The 21,542-nt window shown below is 39.3% G+C and overlaps 1 protein-coding gene across 7 annotated transcripts in view; it reads left to right on the forward strand.

Moving 5' to 3' along the window:
• CNKSR2 (connector enhancer of kinase suppressor of Ras 2) overlaps positions 1 to 21,542 on the forward strand; it is a 496,515-nt gene that overhangs the window by 186,170 nt on the left and 288,803 nt on the right. The window lies entirely within an intron of this gene.

The raw sequence follows: 21,542 nt of genomic DNA on the forward strand, positions 1-21,542 counted from the left end.
TGCATTCACCCTGAGCAAAAGCACTGTTTCTGTAGTCACCTAAACCCTATCAAAGTGTAACGCCACTTTGATAACTAATGTGATATACAATATACACGCATACAAGAGAAGCTATGCTCATCCTTTTGAGGATCCAGGATTTAAATGGTAAAGAATGAGCTGAGATGCTTGCTGACTGCTGTGGGTAGAGTAGGGACCCTATCGACTTGGAGGGCACCTCAATGCTGGTAAAAGGGTTTAGTATGGAATGCTTTTCCATGGAAACCATTTTAGAATCTGATATACTCCATTTAGTGCAACTGAATATAACTTGCATCTAAGTTTTTTTTTTTTTATCATTACTTGAGTTCCAGCTTGTTGAGTATCTGGGTGCAGAGGGTTAATGATTGTTTGTACAGTATGTGATATTATACAACATGCCAGGATTGGAACTTAGTAAATACAAATTGGCTGGAGGTGCATTTGGTTGCCCCAACTTTAAGCTGCATTTACATGGAAGTTTAAAAAATTATCATCTCTAAATGGGCAACTTGCATAGTTGAATCAACAGTTTTTTTTGTATTCCCTTTTTGGCAGGGGGTGGGTGTAGGATGTGCAAAAGGAAATCGCTGTTCATGTGCTTAGGGACAGGTGTCCTTTGCAAGAGGCCCAGCTGAGGCTTTCCTTTAAAGACTGTGTGGGCAGATGTATACTGTATATGGCTCACTTCTTCCACCATTTTTTTCAAGAACCTAATTCTTGAAATCTTTTTGCTCACAATCAAAGTCATAGCTTCAACTAACACAGCACTGCAGGGTTTGCGCACACCTGGAGGCCAAAGACTAGGTCAAAGCAGGTCGCCGGACAAGGCTGTGCAGAGCTAAGTAAGCTACATACTACTATACTTCCCACCCCTTGACATTTGCAAGATGCTTGCCTGGAGCTCTCCTTTAAGCATGACACTTTTATTTAATGACCATTTTATTGATAAAATCTTTATTTCCTCTGAGAATGATCAGAGAGTTGAGGTTTAAGTTATACAGCGATATAACCTTTTCTATCTTCATTTTTACAGTTCTGCATTAAGAGTTTGCAGTGATTGTAACCTTGCTGGCAGCAATACGCTCAACTGGAACTCCATCTGTAAACTTGTGTATTCTATATAGCCAAGCCATAAAGAATGATTATCTACGGTTTATAGTCTTTAAAGCAAACCTGTGTTGAACACAACACTGTGAACACTAAAGCTCAACGCAGTGCACATAGTGTGAACTCACTCTATGGTTACAGCTGTATTCTTTTAAAGCGGAATATAACCCTGCATTTCAACTTTGCTCTAAAACATTATTTACAGTATATTATATGCAACCAGCATTTTTTTTTTTTTACTAGACCAGCATTGGAAGGGTTACACAGGGCTTTAAAGTTCCTGGAGATTTCTGCAGAGGCATCCTAAGCTGACAAAGATACATTTTGTTTACATAAATGTATCTAAGTGTTGAATGTGACTCACTCTCTCAGGAGCTGGAGGACAGCCAAAGAGTGTGTAACATTTCTCAATAGATACATATAACTAAATAGACTGTAACAATCTGAACTTCTGCATATCTCTCCCGAACCTTAAACCTCTGTGTTTAACCCTTCCAATGCCGGTCTAGTAAAAAAAAAATGCTTTTTGCATATAATATGCTGTAAATAATGTTTTAGAGCAAAGTTGAAATGCAGGGTTATATTCCGCTTTAAGCCTCATCATTCTCTGTGGCAGCTAATTGAATGCTGAGCTCTGCAAAAAGGGCAATAAGCTTAAAAAGGGTGCAACCTTACCCCTATATGGGCACTTTGTCCAGTCTGATACTTGAAAGCAGCAGGGTCAGCCATACTATCACTGGACCGAAAAAAAAAGCTATCAATAGATAAATATTTGTTCCACTTAAAGAGACACTGAAGTGGAAAAAAAAATGATATAATGAATTGGTTGTGTAGTAGGGGTAATTACTAGAACATTGGTAGCAAAAAAAAATATTCTCATATTTTTATTTTCAGTTATACAGCTTTATTATTATTATTTTTTTATACCATTGCATCATTTTCTAATATTTGCAGTTTAACATTACTCAGCATTCTAAATGTTTTTACAGAACAGGCAGTGAACTTTTGACCTGCCCTGAACTGTTCTCTGCAAAATAAAAACACAATACAGTTAAGATAACCTAATCAGAAGTCAGAGCTCTCTGCGACTTTCAAAGTCGTAGAGCTCAATGGCTATTTGCATAGATAACTGGAGTTTCTTAACTCTTCCTGTACTGGAAACAAATATTAGACTTCTGTCTTTGTTCATAATGCTTTATTTCTTAGCTGTACTATACAACCAATTCATTATATCATACTTTTTTTTCGCTTCAGTGTCTCTTTAAATAAATTATGTATTGTACCATCCACATTTTGATTTCAGTGAATTTTATATAGAAAACCGTTTTTTTTCCATCTTTACTGCCTCTGAGTGAAGCCAATCCTGATGTCATTTCCTCCCTTACATTTTTTTTTTCCTCCTAGAAACTGCACTGTTTCTAGCTTGCTTTGTAAACACATGGGAGCACAGCATAGATCATATTTCAGCAGCTTCACGCTGAACTGCCCTCAGCCAGTGAGAAGCAGGAATGGGAATGCGTGAGGGGAGAAACAAGCTTCTCTCTCCTCTGCAATATACCAAATAGTCAGGCTGACCGAGAGAAGATGTATTACAGCAGAAACATTTATGATTATATTGGAATGCTTGCAAAGCAAGGTCAGGTTGTAGACAGCATAATAAATACAGTGTAGTGAGTAAATGGTATTTTGATTTTATGGCCGACAATCCCGCTTTAAGGGTTAATTGAAATCCGCCTAAATGAATGAAGGTGTAGGTTTTGTGAGTATGCCTCAGATTATCCTCACTAGTATAGAGACTAATGAAATGGGGCATTGGGTTCTCTAAGACAATGCAGAACATATTGGTGTTATATAAATGAAAATGTAATAATGATCATATTGTTCTTCCAGTTCTTCCCATTGCAAATTCCTCACAAGCGGTTTCCTGTTCACTTAATATGTGATCTGTGTCGGTTTGTGGTGTGCTTGCAGATCTCCATTCAGTTATACTGAAAAGGTCTTAAATTCAGTCATATCAAAACTGTGCAGGGCCCTCAGTGAATGCTTGCTTCTACATAAGTTAATATTTTCTTTTTTTATGAATATTCCATCTTCCATCATATGGTCGTAACAATCATTACACAGGTTTCCCCATAGTTCTTGGAACTTGTTAGTATATAGGTACTATAACAAATATAAATCACCAGTTTTGTGTTGTTGTATGGAACAATAATAACGTAATTATGGTAGTAAATCATGTCACATATTGCACCATTCTGTGGATCAATATGACATTTTCCCCACTGAAATATGTTATATAATTTATTAATGTGATGTGTTTGTTTTCTAAATGGTATTTTCATGTGAAATTGCTGCCTTGAGATTTAACTGATCTATGGCAATTTCAGGTGAATTTACACAGATGAATTGTTATTACTTTGGCACGTTATTGGTTTTCTTGTGGCGGTGCATTTGACTCTTTACAATATATTGACTCCGGAGATTAGATTGCGTATTACCACTTACTAACCTTGCTATAATAACCAGAGACTCCATTAATGGAATGCAAAGGTCCTTCCACTTGTCATTATCATGCCCAACAAACCAATTTTTACCTCCAATACCTACTGAGGCATTGACCCTGAACCAAGAGCAGGGAATGCATGCTATGTTGTGTTATCAATTCAACAGTGTCAAAGTACATCAAAGCACCTTGTGGCAAAAAAAAGTCAGTGCTTCTATAAAGGATGGGTATCTTTGTAGCATGTACAAATTGGACATGGTCAGTGAAATGCAGCTAATTCTACATTTCAAATTTAAATGCACATTGCATGTAGCTTAAAATTGGATCAGTGAAATTCACTTCCTGCTTATTTATATTGGACCGAATGCCAAATGGTTACATTACATGTGCGTGTATGCTGAAATTGTCCATTTCCGATAGCAATATAATGGGAGAAAATGTATTCCAGCTTTATAAATATGCTGAGAAATCATATTGTAAAATTGCACTGCGGTTTACAATTGCGTTTTGCAGTATGAAACAACCCTGAAGTCCATTGCATGGTACAGCATTTCTTCAAGCTGCAGTTCTATAATTTAACTAGAAGTCCTGCTTTATTCAAATACCAAGCCTTTGCATAAATGTCTTTAAGCTAAAAATTATACAATTCGTTATATATATTCATTAGTACATCGCTGTACTTAACAAAGTGTACCAATGGTACGGTATTCTTACGTTTTTGGTGAAAGTGGATACAACTTAAAGCAGACCTGAACTTTTTGCACAGAAGAGAAGGAAAACACAGAGGAATCCACCCAGTGTGTTTTATAGAGAATAGCCTGTCTAATTCTCCCTTGTCTGCAATTAATGAGCTAGTGTAATTTGAGCTGTCAGCTCTCTGCCAAGTCTGCCAAATTCTGAGCTAATATTTAAACACAGGAGGTTTACACTTTCTGTGCTGCCAGCAAACTAGGAAGTAAATTAAGTGCAGGATCTCTGTAAACGCTCTACAAGCTGTAACAAGGATAGGTTTATCTTTGAAGGTTATTATACTGTTGCTTATCTGTTAGAGCATAGAGGTCCACTTTAATGTGGTCACCTCTGTCATATCAATGGATGTATTGTGTCCTAAGGATTCAACATTAAATAAATGTTTAATGTTTGAATGAAAATGTTCTCTTTGAAATGAGTTTCTGCTTTACCATAACAAAGTTTAAATCCACATTTTAGGTGAGTGAGCAGCAACTGGAAAGAAAAGCAGCATTTCACTGAAAACAAAATCTCTGTGGACCATTCTTGGGCATTGCTCCACTAAATCCTGTTCTATGGAAAACACTTGTTATTAAAATATTATGATCTTCTCTATTTTTCAAGATTTTCCCTGATCATCTTTTCCCTGACGATCCACTCGTTTATGAAAACATTTTATCTTTTATCAGCAAGCCAAAATGAAATAAACTTATTAAGTAGAAAACTTGGTTGGGGCAGTTTAATTATAGTAACAGATAATTCCTGTTTAAGAAAGTAGGAAAGTTAATAAAACTGTAATGATCACACAAGCAATAGTTATAATCTCTTTACGCCTGGTTAACACCCCACATCTGTGCACTTTTTAAAAGCTGCAGTGCTTATGGTCCTATCCAGCAGATTGCATATATTTTCCGTTATTCTCCCCACCCAAGTTTACAGTCTTTTTCTGGCCGGCAGTATGATAGAAGTAAACTGAGCAACGCAGATCATAGACCCTGTCTGTGCTCCAAAAGACTGTTTTCTTATGCTTTAGCTGGTAGTTAAATGTATTATTTCTGAACTGTAATAACTCTAAAATTACACTTATGGTACTCCAGACCCCGGCTTGATGGGGGACAATAGACCCCGATAGATCATTGAGTGAGACTGATTTTCCCAGTTCTTTGTGTGCATTTTATTTGCCAGAATGCCATGACATGCTATTTCATTGTAAATAAATAGCTTGTGTACTTCTCTACATTCTCAGAAAAATTATTAAATAAAGCAAGTGGGGAAACAGGGCAATGCTCACAGACTGTTTATATAAAGCAAACAAGATCCTGGTTATTATTCTAGCTGATTCTTCCTCTTGGATATTGCATTAGTGTCCCTGGAATGCACTTAGTATTGCACAATATGTATCACTGTGTGTCTGGAAGGCACACAATATTTTGGCAATCTGTAAACATTTACTCATATCATAAAGTGATCCTTTTTATACAGAGAAGGTCCTTTTCATAAATACAGTCCTGGTGCTGCAGCTTTATAGCTGCATATTTCATTTTGTGACCTGAATAAACAGTTTTGCTTTTATTGACCAGGATACAATGGTAGGTGTAAATGAGAGATTATTCACCCAGCTCTCAGCATTCCACTAATAAGATCTCCCTTCAGTCAGGGGAGCTCCTCCCTTAACCCAGATACTTGCGGAGGTAGGGGGCAGCCTCAGTGCGATTTTGGCATCTCCTCCCTTAACCCCGGTACTAGTGGTGGGTGGGAGCCTTAGCGCAATCCCGGCATCTCCCCTCTTACTGGTACTGCAGCAGGGGGACAGAAGAGAGGCAATCCCGGCGCTAGCTATAGCCACTGTCAGGAGTCCCGATGCCTCTGTACTTCCTGTACTTGCATCCTACGTCATGAAGGGGTGCCACTAAAGAAGGAAGTACAGAGGCATTGGGATTCCTGACAGTGACTGCGGCTAGTGCTGGGATTGCCTCTCATGTCCTGCTGCTTCAGCACCAGTAAGAGGGGAGCTGCTGTGATCACCCTGAGGCTGCCCACCCCACCACAAGCACCAGGGGATAAGGGAGGAGATGCCAAGATCACGCTGAGACTGCCCCCCTCCCCCACCACAAGTACCGGGGGTTAAGAGAGGAGATGCCGATAGCACGCCAAGACTGCCCCCCCCCAACTGCAAGTACCGGGGGTTAAGGGAGGAGATGCCGAGATCACGCCACTTCTGCCCTGCCATGGAGTGGCCTGCACCAAGAAGCCCAACGCATCAGGATTACATCAGCGGCTGGAAACGGAGGACACAGAGTGATAGGTGAGATCATCCACCCTTTAGATGTAATGTTTACTTAGTGTTACTGGTGAAGGAAGCAAAGGTCAGTTTAATGTAGTGTTGTGTTACTGGTGGAGGAAGCAAGGGTTAGCTTAATATAGTGCATTGTAGTGATACTGGTGTAGTGTAGTAACTGATAGGGGTATAAGGGGTTAGTGTAATGTAGTATAGTATGTAGCACAATGTTACTTGCGAGGCATTAAGGGTTAGAGTAGGGTACTTAGTCTAGCTAGTGGGGCAGCAGAGGTTAGTATAGCTTAGATAGATTTCGTCAAAGGGTCTAGCACCAACGGTATTGCAAAATGATGTGCTCGAACCCTCCCCTGGAATGCGGGGGTATCTTCAATGCAATCCCCAAAGGGTTCCGCACCATCAGTATAAGATAGCTCTTTATTAAATCTTCATATATAAACCGTTAAAAGGACATCAAATTGGCAGGTCTTAACAAATCACAACGCACAGCATTTCAGACTGACCGTCCTTCTTCAAGCTAGTCAGACCCCAGCATACAACAAACTGAAGTGTCCTGCTCCTTATATACCTAAGGTGTGGACCTGATAGAGAGCTTCATGAGTGCAAATGAGCTGAACAGCCATTACACCATACCTCCTCAAGAGGGAGCGCTAAATAGGAAAACCACCAACCAACGCAGACAAAAATACGAACGTTACCACAAAAATTGTAGGTGCTTCACTAGCTTGAAGGAGGACAGTCAGTCTGACACGCTGTGCGTCGCAATATGTTAAGACTCGCCAGTTTGATGTCCTTTTAACTGTTTTTATATGAAGATTTAATAAAGAGTTATTTTATACTTTGATGGTGTTGGAACCCTTTGGTGATTATTGCTTAGATAGAGACAGCTTGGGTGGAAAATGTCTACAAGATGCCCCTGCACTATAGACGCACCAGGTTTAGCGTATTTTCTTTTTTACTGGTTTTTGTGCTCTAAAACCGTGTTCCCCAACCCTGTCCTCAAGACCCACAAGGCATGTTTTATGGTAATCCACAGAGGCAGTTAATCAGCTCTGCTGAGACACGAATTGCCTCACCTCTGCATGTTTGTGGTTTCCTGCAAAGCATGTACTGTTGGTGGGCCTTGATGACTGGGTTGGGGAGCACTACTCTAAACGTTGGTGCATCTTATACGGAGCATCTTATAGTCTGAAAAATATATACCTACACCGGGAAGGGGAAGTAGGGGAGAGGTGACAGCTGGCACAGCCAGCACATTTTTGGTTTGGTTCAACGGGGGTTTGTAGGTCCATGGAGGGCAAAGTCTAAGGTGCCAGGACCTCTTTTCCTTTGATGAAAATCCAGGCCTGAGTAGACTTGTTTTATTGCTGTGTATGATAGCAGTTGGGTGGTGAGGGCACCAAAAGTCAGAATGTGTGTATTATGCAGGGCTGAGATGCAAAAGCCAGTTGGTGAGCTCCAGGTCTGTTAAGCTTATGGCTGGCCACATTACAGTTTTGTCCAATCCTTTGCTTAAAGTGTGCCTTGGGGGGCAGAGTGTATGTATGAGTTAAAGCTTTACAAAAACCCTTTTCAGAGTCAATCCTATACTTTGCTGCTGAAGTAAGGGTCACCCTACTGTATATTTACCTTTAGTTACACCATTAACTGAAGCAAGTTAACCACTTAAAGGAGAGCTGTAGTGAGAGGTATATGGAGGCTGCCATATTTATTTCCTTTTAAGCAATACCAGTTGCCTGGTTGTTTTGATGATCATTTTGTCTCTAATAGTATTAACCACAAGCCCTGAACAAGCATGCAGCAGATCAGGTGTGTCTGACATTTTGTCAGATCTAACAAGATTAGCTGCATGCTTGTTTCTGGTGTGATTCACACTACTGCAGGCACATAGCTCATCAGGGCTGCCAGGCAACAGGAAATCAATGTGGCAGCCTCCATATACCTCACACTACAGTTCTCCTTTAGCTACCAGCTGTCTTTGCCCCCTTAAGGACCAGAGACTGTCTGCTGGTACCATAAATCACAGGATACTGAGGAATCTCCACACATACCCACCGCAACCGCCATCCACGCCACACATGGGTCAACTCAGGCCACCCACTCTGCCATCTCTTATAACGGCAGAGCTCTGTGAGCCGGTCAGGAGCCGCTTTCATTGGATCCTGACCGTGTGATCAATGTAAGCCAATGGGAGTTGCTTACATTGATCTACAGGGTCCGGAGCCAATGAACAAGAAAAAATGGCCACACGCTCAAACTGCAATGCTTTTGTATATACCAGGGAGTCAACCAGTCCGCACCTGGATCCAAATGAGGTACAAAGATTCACTGGAAAAGAAGAAAGTTGCTGGGTCTCCACCTGGATTTTAAGCCAAGAAGGCTATATTTATTTAATCCATAGTACAAAAAACACACGACGTTTCGGCCTGCAGCCTTTATCAACACTATTTATCACTTGATAAAGGCCGCAGGCCGAAACGTCGTGTGTTTTTTGTACTATGGATTCAATAAATATAGCCTTCTTGGCTTAAAATCCAGGTGGAGACCCAGCAACTTTCTTCTTTTCTGGAGCCAATGAAATCAGCTCCTGACCTGCTCAAAAGGCTCTGCCGTCATAGAGACAGCAGGGCGAGTGAGCTGCAGTGGGAAGAGAGCAACACGATTGGCGGGAGCGCACATTGGTGGTGATATAAAATCTACGCCCTGGCAGGTATCAGGGGCTCAAAACAGGACGTGGATATCAATTACCGATGTCCTTAAAGCGGAATATAACCCTGCATTTCAACTTTGCTCTAAAACATTATTTACAGTATATTATATGCAACCAGCATTTTTTTTTTACTAGACCAGCATTGGAAGGGTTACACAGGGCTTTAAAGTCCCTAGAGATTTCTGCAGACGCATCCGAACTTCAGTTAGATACTTTTTGTTTACATACATGTATCTAAGTGTTTATTGTGACTCATCTCTCTCACTGAGGAGTTGGAGGACAGCCAAAGAGTGTGTAACATTTCTAAATATATACATATACTGTAACTAAATAGAATGTAACTATCTGAACGTCTGCACGGAACTTAAAACCTCTGTGTTTAACCCTTCCAATGCTGGTCTAGTAAAAAAAAATGCTTTTTGCATATAATATGCTGTAAATAATGTTTTAGAGCAAAGTTGAAATGCAAGGTTATATTCCGCTTTAAGTGGGTAAATAATTAATGAGTAAACATATCCTATATGGACTATCTTGTCTGCCAAATGATTTGTAATTTGGTCTAGAAAGGCTCATTATTCTTGTGGCTCTTATAGCCAGCCAATTGCCACAGCTAGCAGTCTCCCTTTCACCCATTACACTATGCCATATGCCTTCTTATGGACAGTAAAGAACAGCAGCACATTGATGAATTAAAACTTTTCTCCCCTAAAGTAAAATATAATCCATGCATATGATTAATATGGGAGGAGTTTTGCACCATTTGCACACTGTTGATATGCAAGGACAGTAAGAATGTATAAAATCTTTATAAATGCTTACTGTGTAGGAAAAGACGTTTAACCTGTGAAATTCAATAAAACAACCCTGCTGTGAGTTTATTATTCTGATACTTTAAGAATTTATGCTACAGTAAAATATACTTTTATGCGGTTTGAGCTATTTTGTTTTTGAATTCCATACTTTATGAAATGCCTTTTGAAAAATGTTCTGTAGAAGATTGTTGCCACGGTTACTGAGAATCACACTGACTGCAGTGGGTAGTTGTCGCTTACTCACCTATGGAATTATTTGCTTGACTTGGGATACAGTTGTAGTTGTAGTTCTTGGAAACAAAAAAAGAACATTTGATAAATGACATTGTCATCAAACATAGATGTGAAATATACCTACCTTATGTCTTATTGGATATTTATTTAGTTCACATTGAAATGTTCTATTGTACTGTTAGTTTGCCTTAAAAAAAATTAAAAAAAAAAAAAAAAATTTATAGCTCATACCCTTGTTTCTGTTGCTGTAGATTTGTAATTTTTTTTTTCAGAGTATTTGGACAATAGTCCTTTATATATTTTAACTTGTGAGCTCATAACTGGCAAAAATAAGTCCTGTCATAGAAAAAGAACGTATTATTAGTGTGGTGGCCAGTGCTGGATAGAGGGAACATATGTCAGAGACATTCTGTGTGCATTCATGCTGTTACAATAGTCAGAATGTGTTTACCTCATGCTATCAAATCTATTGCATGGCTTTTAAGAATTATTGTGAATAAAATGAAATCATTTTATATTGTCACATAGACTGAGTAACCCAGATACTATTATCTCAGTCATGTCATTATGTGTATAAGTAGCCTAATATGTGTTATTTCCAGAGATGTTGTTGGCTCGCTATGTTGCAATCTCCATATGTGAGAAATATCACTTCCTGTCAAAACAGGAAGTGAAGAAATCTCTGCAAGAGTGACAGGAACAGTACCACACACGCAGTCTTTTATATATTGGACTTGGGCCTTAAACATTTTCTTATGACCAGCAAAGCTCCATGAAGGGACAGGAATTAGGGGAAATCTCTTTGTTGGGAACATGGAAATATATTTTTTCCATCCCCCCCCCAAAAAAAAATCCCATTCCCTATGCACATCATTCTATAATAAAATATAAGTAAAATTCCTGAAACTGGGTTTAACTTCTAGACTAAAAAGAAATCCATGTATTTCTTCCCTTTTTGAAGAGTCCAAATACAAATGTTCCTATCGACATGAGCAACTGTTCATTTCTCAGCAATACTAATTCTGCAGTGGATAACTCGCCAATAGAAAGGGGGAATTTGTATTCACAGCAGGAGCTGGTTTGTGAAGAGATAGGCAAGCCGAACATAGATTAAACTCATTCAGGTGCTGGCTGGGTTGTTGGCATTCCCAGCGTCTCTCGCTTGGCAGTCGAGTATAATGTTATTGTTTTTACAACCTTTGCCGAATGAGTCTGATCAGACAAAACAAAAGAGGGAACATAAGAGATTTCCATTTTATTTATAAGCTTTATGCTGAAGTGTGTGTGTGTGTGTGTGTGTGTGTGTGTGTGTGTGTGTGTGTGTGTTGGGGGGGAGGAGACTTAGTGAAGATCTCAGTTCTGTGGCAGGCACATTGTCATTTAGTATCTTTAACCGGTTCAGCGCCGCAGTGCCGAAAATCTCATGCATCCGAGCAATGTTCACCTCCCATTCATTCGCCTATAACTTTATTGCTCTATTGATCTATATCTTGTTTTTTCCGCCACCAATTAGGCTTTCTTTAGGGGGTACATTTTGCTAAGAGCCACTTTACTGTAAATGCATTTTAACAGGAAGAATAAGAAAAAAATGGAGAAAATTCATTATTTCTCAGTTTTTGGCCATTATAGTTTGAAATTAATATATGCTACCGTAATTAAAATGCATGTATTTTATTCGCCCATATGTCCCGGTTCTTTTACCGTTTAAACGATGTCCCTATCACAAATTATGGTGCCGATATTTCATTTAGAAATAAAGGTGCATTTTTTCAATTTGCGTCCATCCCTATTTATAAGCTTATAATTTTAAATATTATAATAACATATTCTCTTAACATGCATAATTAAAAAGTTCAGACCCTTGGATAACTATTTATGTTGTTTTTGTTTTTTTTTTTATTGTATTTTTTTTTTAAATAAAAAAAGTGTATGTGAGTAATTTTTGGTGTGGGAGGCAAACTGCTAATTTTAAATGTAAAATTATATTTTTTTTTAATCAAAAATGTATGTGGGTGCAGTTTACTATTTGGCCACAAGATGGCCACAGTGAAAAAAGTCCTGGATGCGAACGATCTCGCATCCAGGAACTAAAATGCTGGGGAAAAGTTTCCTGGGGGCAGAAATACCGCGCTCTCTGGAGAGAAAGCGTCCGTATTTCTGCGGGGAAGCTAGATCGGTGGATGGGAATTATATTCCCATTCACTGATCGGGGGGCTAGCGGCGGGCGGCGGGTGCGCGCACGGGCGCGCGCCCGATTGCGCGCACCACGCAGGGAAAACAGCAGTGCCTATCTGGACGAGGAAACTCGTCCAGATAGGCCGAACTGGTTAAATGATCATTGTATGAGTTTGCCTAGCTACAGGTAAATTTTTATGAAATTCACACTCTTGCCTACAAAACAAATGTAAGTATAATATTACCCGATTGCTGTGTTTTTGATTTTCAGTATCTGTTCTCCTTTTTATTATTTTATTTTTGTAAATATCTGGATTGGACTTGAATGAAAACAAATTTTCAGTAACATATTTACGATTCTTTCACAATGCGACGTTAAAGTCGCACGTTAAAACAACATTTAACGCAGAATAACTCACTGCAATGAAAAATCAATGCCCCATTCACAGTGCACACGTTGCGTTGGTGACTAACGCTGCCCGTTAAGCGAACATTGTCCGTTAAGGGGACTGTTTGCACATCCTCAATAATTACTTGGAAACATACTTTTCATTGCCTGTATGCGACCGTAACAGGGCATAAAGTTGCGTTGCGACTGTTTTGGGGCATTGCGTTGTAATTTGCATTGCGACTTTAACGTCTCATCAAAATGCAACATCCTACTGTGAAAGAGGCCTTAAAGGTTAATTTTAGTGAAGTCGGTATACTAGATGTTTTGAATACAAAATTATCATATTTCCAAAGGGTGTGATTGATGGCAAGAAAATCTAATTAAAAAAGAAACTGATTAAGGCCGCGTTCACATCTAAAATAAAAAATGCAAGCGTTTTTGCATTTTTGTGTGCTTCCCCCTCCCGACACTCCACTGCATGCTGTGTTTCTGGTAAAAGAGCTTTTCTAAGCTCTTTTCCAGAGCGGTTTTGTAACTCGCGTCACGGAGTAAACTCTTTGACCAGGAAAATAATAGATTCACGCAATTGCCTATACCTTCCATTATAGCAAAAATGCAGCAAAAATGGTACAGGCACCACTTTGCTGAACGCACAGTGCACAAACAGTGCTAATATGAACCTTCTCATTGAGATTAATTGAACAAGCATTTTGTGAGCGATTTTAAAAATCGCCTGCACTTGAAAAAAGGCTGAAAACGCCCCTAGTGTGAACGAGCCCTCAAAAAGTTGAAAATGCTCAGTTAACTGATCTCTATCCTAGTGATTTTTTTGAGCCACCAAAACTTGCTGTGTGCCCGTTTGCTCTCTGAAACGGACAAGAAATGGTTAATTTGGGTACCAGCTCATTTGCAGCCAAAATGCAAGCTTGTGGCTTTGCGTATTAGAGGTTTAAATTGAGCACCAGTGTTTTGTCTCTTATTGCTGCAAATGAGCACCAGCAAACAAATCGAGCACCTGAGAAGATAGATGATAGATGATACAAGGTGAGCGTCAGATAGGGTTAGATGATGGGGTTAGGCAGAGTAGAAGTGTTAGGGAGTCTAGATATAACACTCAAGGTTAAGAGGTTAGGAAAGGGTAAGATTAGGCATTAGAAAGGTATTTACGTTGGTGGGAAAGGTAAGGGTTAGGCTTTATCTTAAAGTGATCCCCTTCCACTTTATAGTCGATGAAGACCGTAGAAGGGCAGCATATTTGGTCAATCACTCTTGGCATAATGCCCCTTAAAATCATCACACAAGATCACTTTAGGGACAGATCATTTGTTTGTAAATGTAGTGTTAGAATGACTCTACTTGGCAACTACCATGCAATACTATAGAGCAGTGATGGCTAACCTTGGCACTCCAACTGTGACAAAACTATAAATCCCATCATGCCTCTGTCTCCCCGAGTTATGCTTAGAACTGTCAGAGTATTGCAATGCCTCATGGGACAGCCTGGAGTGCCAAGGTTAGCCATCACTGCTATAGAGCCTAACAGACGCATAATATGTTGAGTAGAGTATAATGTGCATGCTTCTCTCAGTTTAGTGAATATACCTGCTTGTGCAGCTATAGCCTCAAAGACCAGACATGGCGTTCTACTACCCCCACACACCTCACAACTGTTGTGCCCAACACCTGGTACCTATGTTTCCATACTCATTCCATGCTCATTGCCTTCATTTATTTATGGCCAATAGGAATATGCAGTAATTGCTGAAGTGTTAGAGAAACACAAAGTGTAGACATTTCAAGAAGGCAAAGTGACAACATTTGTATTAGAATTCGACAGGTAACCACAGACCAGAAGTTCTTCTGTCTTTCTGCTGTTAATCTTATGCTGGATACACACGTTGCGTTTTCCTGTGCGATTCGCGGTATCGATTCCGTCATTTCGATTATTTCCAACATGGTCAATCGTGTTTCGATGGATACAGCCGTCGATTTTGCATACTTAATATGCAAAATCGACTGCTATATCCATCGAAACACGATCGATCATGTTGGAAATAATCGAATTGACGAAATCGATCCCGCAAATCGCACGGGAAAACGCAACATGTGTATCCAGCATTAGATGCCATGCAAGCATATGGTGTATTCTAACTGATCTTTTGTCTGGTACATATCTTGATAACGATAGTATATGGCTGTAGATCTCCACCTACTACCCTCCATAATAGATAGGGCAGCTCTTAAAGTGGACCCAAATTAAAAATATGAGATTTCAGGAATAAAATCTATTTTCTAAATTATAATAAATAGCAGCCTTTTTCAGCTGCATGATGACAAATATAAAATATTTTACATTTATTGGAGGAACCCCTCCCTTCCTTTCATATTGCCGGGACAGAATCCGACAAAACGCTGGAGTAGGTGGTGTCCAGCAATGGAGGAATTGCTAATGGCTGCCACCTGTATAACCCTAGTTATGCAAAGAGGAGGGTGAAAAGCATGCACTGAAATGCTCATAGGCTTGAAGGAGTGTTTATCTTTGTATGTGTCAGAGTGGTGCAACTAAATATTTTGAATTAAAAAAATGTTTGGGTCCGCTTTGAGAAAGAGCAGGACATGTGCATGCATTTTACTGGTGTTTGGCAATTTCAGAACCCTCCTAAACGTCTGCACTCTGCACTCGAGCAAGTGCAAAAGCTCATCTTTAGAGGTTGCATTAAAGAGAACCTGAGGTGAGAGGAATATGGAGGCTGATATTTTTATTTCCTTTTAAACAATGCAGATTGCCTGGCTTTCCTGCTGATCATCTTCCTCTAATACTTTTAGCCATAAACCCTAAACAAGCACGCAAATTAACTATACTGACTGGATTAACCACATGCTTGTTTCAGGTGTGGGGTTCAGACATTACTGCAGCCATTGTTTAAAAGGAAATAAATATGGCAGCTTCCATATCCCTCACACTTCAGGTTCCCTTTAAAAAAGTCATGCTGTCTTTTTTAAAAAAACGACAAATGTTGAATGAAAGTTGGTTGCTCTTTCCATACCACACCGCACAGTAAACCCCACATCATATCTGCTGAATAACAACTATGACAAAAAAAATGAGGCATCAATCTATAGTTCACAAGATTTCTCACAAAGTCCCTTGACTACGCATAGACTGACTCCTCACCGTGCAACTGAAATGCTCACTACTGCACAGTGACAAGAATCTTCCCAAGTTTTTCCACTTTTTTATTAATATCAAATGAGCAGGCCCCTTCAGAAATCTGCCTCAACCACGCATATTGAATTACATGGGCACAACATGACTATGACACCACTCAGAAACCTCCTCTATCCACATAAACATAAATACGGCATGTCTCCATTTCTATTACTGACATACTGTATATGGCCAACCATATGCCACTCATACTTCCCCCACTTCTACTTCTACACAAAAAAACAAACACACACACACACACACACGCAAAAACTCTACATTGCCAATCTTACCAAAGAGAAATGACCGGTCACCCTTCATTGACCTCCAACCTTCTGTTATCCATGGTATCCAGCATCATGGTATTGGGTACCTCCACTAAAGCTGAAAACCAGAAAATGCACGATTATCCATCCCCTTGCCATAGATATCGCTACACTTTTTGGGCTGGTAATTCAAGTGGTTCACCCAGGTACTAGGATATGGAATTGAGAGCACCACAATAAATCATGGTGATGAGGTACACCCAGTGTCTTCTGTCTTCTTGTTCAGGCACAACTATGCTCCCAGCTCACCACTAACTTATTACATAGTAGCTATGTGAACAATAGTAATGTTTAAAGTGCACATTTCTGTTGGGTAAGCTGGTGCATTACCTGCCTACTTAATGTCATGGCTGTTGATATTAAAACACCAGTTTCTTAGGCATTAGTAAAATGAGAATTTCTCATTTTACTAATGCCTTTAAAAAAGTGGCCAACATTAAGTATAAAAAGACTTGGATATTGACAATGCTATAACTGTCTTTGCAGGTTATTTTCTCAATGTGCTAAAGAACTTTTGGTCAAGTAGAGCTAAATCCAATCCTCATAAGTCCTATTCCTGCCTCAGAAATATTAATTGAGGTCTCATACAGAAGATTCCCTGAGCCACAGGTTTTACTCCTAACTAGCCTCAAAATAGTAATTGGTATGTCTAACAGGAAACTCCCTGGGCTGTCATCCCAAAACTTCGAGCTTAAACAGTGAAACGTGCCAACTGCCAATTTAATAATTATCTCAAAAGTCAATGTTACCAGAAACGAGTCATTGCAATGCCTTACCATATCACCCTTTGATTTATTTTTTACCATTTGGCATTTCTGATCTAAAGTATATGCATTTGCAAATAGGGTAAGCCGAAAGTATTCAGGGAGTCCATGACTTTTCAGTTGGACTCGCCAATGAGATGTTAATAATTTCAAGTTGCTGTAGGTTCGATGCTAATTTCTGCAATTTTATTGGGTTTGGAAATAAAAATGTTTAGAGAACATAGTTAGTTTATAAGTAACTAATACAACTTTGCAACCGTTATTTCAGTAAATGTGTAAAATGAAAGGTTGACAACCATTATACCTTTCTGGTGAGCATATTGGAATCACTGAAAATGGTCACCTTAATTTGCGTAGAAAGGCACAGGTGCTAAAATAACAGCCTTAGTTAGTAATATCTGTATGTTGTAGTTCCTTCTGTTTTATAAAGGCAAACCACACCTAGCATTGCTTTTTAGTAGGAGGGCTTTTCGGGCTCTTTAAGTCCCTTCCTTGGGTTTTAGGTCACCCCGAGCTGCGTGGTTACTCTGTTGTATTGGTCCAAGCCCTATCCCATAGAGCCATATCAATTCCTGCCCTGCACTGAAGAGGACCAAAAGGTACAAAACAGGCTGTCTGCAAGTGGGGTTGGTATGGCTCTGTAAAATGTAAAGCTATAGGTTTGCTAGACACCAGTGGTTCTAGATGCAAGCTTGTCTTCGGGGGCATAAAGAGATCATTTGCATATTCAGTAGTGGTGCCTTGAGGGTAGCCACAGATGTTCACTATAAGCTGAATTATTGTAAATTCCTTCTATTTTAAGAAGGCAAACCACCCTTAGCATTTCCACTTCTTATCAACTGGTGTCCTAATGAACAGGTGTGGATTGGGGAAACACAATAGTTAAAGGTATGCTTAAGTAAATTACTTTATTATTAAACTGAAAATGAACTCATATTATCTATGGTTTTTGAATCGAGAACGATGCTTTCACGTATACTGTAATTTGCATACTGTTTTTAGGTCTATGGTAATTTAACCTTGCTACTGTTTTTTTTTTCACATGTATTTACATTTCTTTTCTTGCTAATATCAGTCAAAATTAAAGAATATAAAAGCTATGTTTGTTAGGAAATTCAGGACAATATTGAAGGCTTACCCAGTTATGGATCTGGTACTTGTGAGATTCCAGTGTTAAGCATTGTTTTGTATACTGTGGATATGAATTATGATAATTCCTCCATGTTGTCGGTTATTAGCCTTGTTTTGTGACTGGGGACGTTCTGAATTTTTGTACCTCAATTATATTGTAATAATTTTGCTGGTTACCAGGTGGGTTGGCAGTTGAAAAATTTGGTGAATGCACTGCGAGAGGACCCGAGTGGTGTTATCTTAACTTTGAAAAAGCGACCTCAGAGCATGCTTACCTCAGCACCAGCTTTACTGAAAAATATGAGATGGAAGCCCCTTGCTCTGCAGGTAATTAAGCTTAATCATAAGTCATTCGCCATCATTTAAGCCTTAGACAACAATTTACTATTAAAAAAATAAAAAAAACTCTACTCTATAGTGGAGATTTGAAACTAAGTTGGCCATAGCATGCTGAAATGTTCGCTTATTTGTTATGTCAGATTTCTGCAGCTTTTTAGCTGAATACTTCCATTTTACTTTAACCAAAAGAGTACATCATATGGTTCTTTAGGCTCTTGAATCTCGCTGGAGTACCGAAACCACTGGAGAACCACAGGTCAGTATCCTCTGCATCCCACACGCTTACCCTTTTTTTTTTTTTTTTAACTTTGCCATTTGCTTATCTCAGTGTAGAAGCTGTGGAATGCCATGCTCATTTTAAAGGACCAGTAATTGGAGATGGACAATTTTCTTCTGCATAAGTTCTCCTGTATTACAATTGAAGGACAAGTATGTGATTAGCTTTCACATTTCTGGTTGGCAGGTTGTGGGTCACGTCTACTTTTTCTGTAGGGTGTAGCAGAAACAAATAAAAATGATCACATGATTGTGACACGCCAATCTCAGACTTGCAAATGCATCAAACGATCTCATGCTTCTCCATGGTGGGAAACTAGATAGATAGATAGATAGATAGATAGATAGATAGATAGATAGATAGATAGATAGATAGATAGATTCTACCCCATACTTAATCCATAAAAGGTATATTTTACCTTTCACCCCCTACTAGTGATGTATGATGACCTACTTTGTGAAGTCACTGCTTTCCAAAGGCAGCAAATCCAGGTCACCTTTCAACACAAGCTTGACTGCAATATTATTATACTACATCTTCAGATGCTACATCTATGCACAAATAGCTATTCCTGTTGATTTAGACCCTGGGAAGGAAGTACACCTCCCAGCATGCAGCTGGAGGATGCATGAGGAGGGTGGTTCCTGGCCTCTGGCTAGGCGAGTACCATATATCACTAAGAATGTAGCAGGAGAGGTAAGGTATAGTAGCTTTTATGAATACAGTATGAAAGGACCTGGTGCCTGCTGGCTATACTACAGGGTGAAATAGCACTACAAGTGTTCAAATCAACTGAAATTGACTTTCTAATCAATAAAACAGCATGCCTTATTTCTTCATTACAGTTTTAATATTTTGTTCTCCAGGGTTCCTAAAATAATTTAAAATAATTACACTGACCCTTTTTATTAATGTCGACCTTACCATAGAAATCTTCAGAATTTCCTTTTCAATAAAAAATAGTAACAGGAAGTTTTACCAAGGATTGCACACGTGCATGCACAAGCAAACGCACGCATGCACACACACACACACACACAAATAGTGGAGTAGGTCACAATTCAGAATGAAGCTTTCTCTCCTTTTTTTTTCATATATTTTCAATATTCACCTCTAACGTTGTTTTGGAAAATAATTTTTTTGCTGACCTGTCTGAAATCACCAAGAAACTACCAAATTTTTTGTCATTTCCTGATTGAATGTGTAAGTAAAACTCACCAGTTCTGTTGTGCGTGACCAAAAAATATGACCATACTGTGAATGTTACCTGGTGTGTATGGGATATGGGGCCTGATACAGTCAGCGCACTGCAAATTTACCATTACTACTGCTGGGAGAGCACTGTCCCTTAACCCTTAATGTCACGTGTGTTACGGAGTTAACACCCATGTTATGGTAATGCATGCAGAAACCTTCATGGCACGAATGGTTAACAGGCCATGCTCCCCCTGTGGCAGTAACCGTACCCTGCTTACGGCAACTTTACCATACTTTACGGCATCAGGCCCCCAGTAACTTTGATGCATGGCTTGCATAAATCTGTCTCCAACTACTATTCTTGCTTTGACGGTGATCCCTAGTGCTCTGAGCTACCCTCTCCTGTCTACACCAGATCAAAGATGTGACACCAGAGCTTATCATACACATGTTCATCTGGAATTTCTGCCTGATCAATAACATTTCATGAAATCAATTTCAATGACCAGTTGCCCAAAAGGCTGCCCTCAGATCTCCTCTATGTACATCCCCAGAGTATATGTGCTATAAGTTGAAAGATGAGCTGAATGAATGCTAGTTTTTCAGTGATGAAGACATGACTGTGTCATACCTCAGATACCTCTATACTCAAAAGACCTTTCTATGTGGCCATGGATTTGTTAGGACACCTTTCTCCTCATCACTACTTGTGAATAATATGCAGAACCTTCGCACTATGAACTCTTTTGGTCTAAATTTACTGGCCTTTTAATTATGAGCAAATCAGAATACTTGTAACTGGCTTTTCACTGCTATTTTCAGTATTGTATGATACAAATCAAATGGAAGCCTGCTGCTTTAAGTGTCTGCATATATTTTGGTTATGCATCCATTAGCCCATAAATAATGCTCTCCTCTTAATTTAGTGTATGTAGGCATCTTTAACATGTATAATTTGGAAGGCTTACATTGGGTCAGAAGCTTGCTTTTGTTGTGTACTAAATGTGCTACTGTTCATTGCTTGGCCTTTATTGGATTCATTCTGCTTTAATCAGCTAGCAAACTGTATCTGCTTCCGAAACAAAAATATCATGATTGCAGTCTGAATAGGAAATGAGCATGTCTGTGTGCCTGCATCCGAAAAAACATTGCTGTACAATTGTAATTCAGAAACAGCTGAACGGACCCGGTCATGTTTTCTTTTTATAGGGTCTTGACAGAGAATTGTACAGCATTGCTCTTAACTCATGAGTTATACGCTTTATAGTGCTTGTCTTGGGAAATTGTGGCATGCCCGGGCAGTAGTTAGAGCACTGTTGTTG

This window comes from Hyperolius riggenbachi, chromosome 2, assembly GCF_040937935.1.
Source record: "Hyperolius riggenbachi isolate aHypRig1 chromosome 2, aHypRig1.pri, whole genome shotgun sequence".
Taxonomy (NCBI): domain Eukaryota; kingdom Metazoa; phylum Chordata; class Amphibia; order Anura; family Hyperoliidae; genus Hyperolius; species Hyperolius riggenbachi.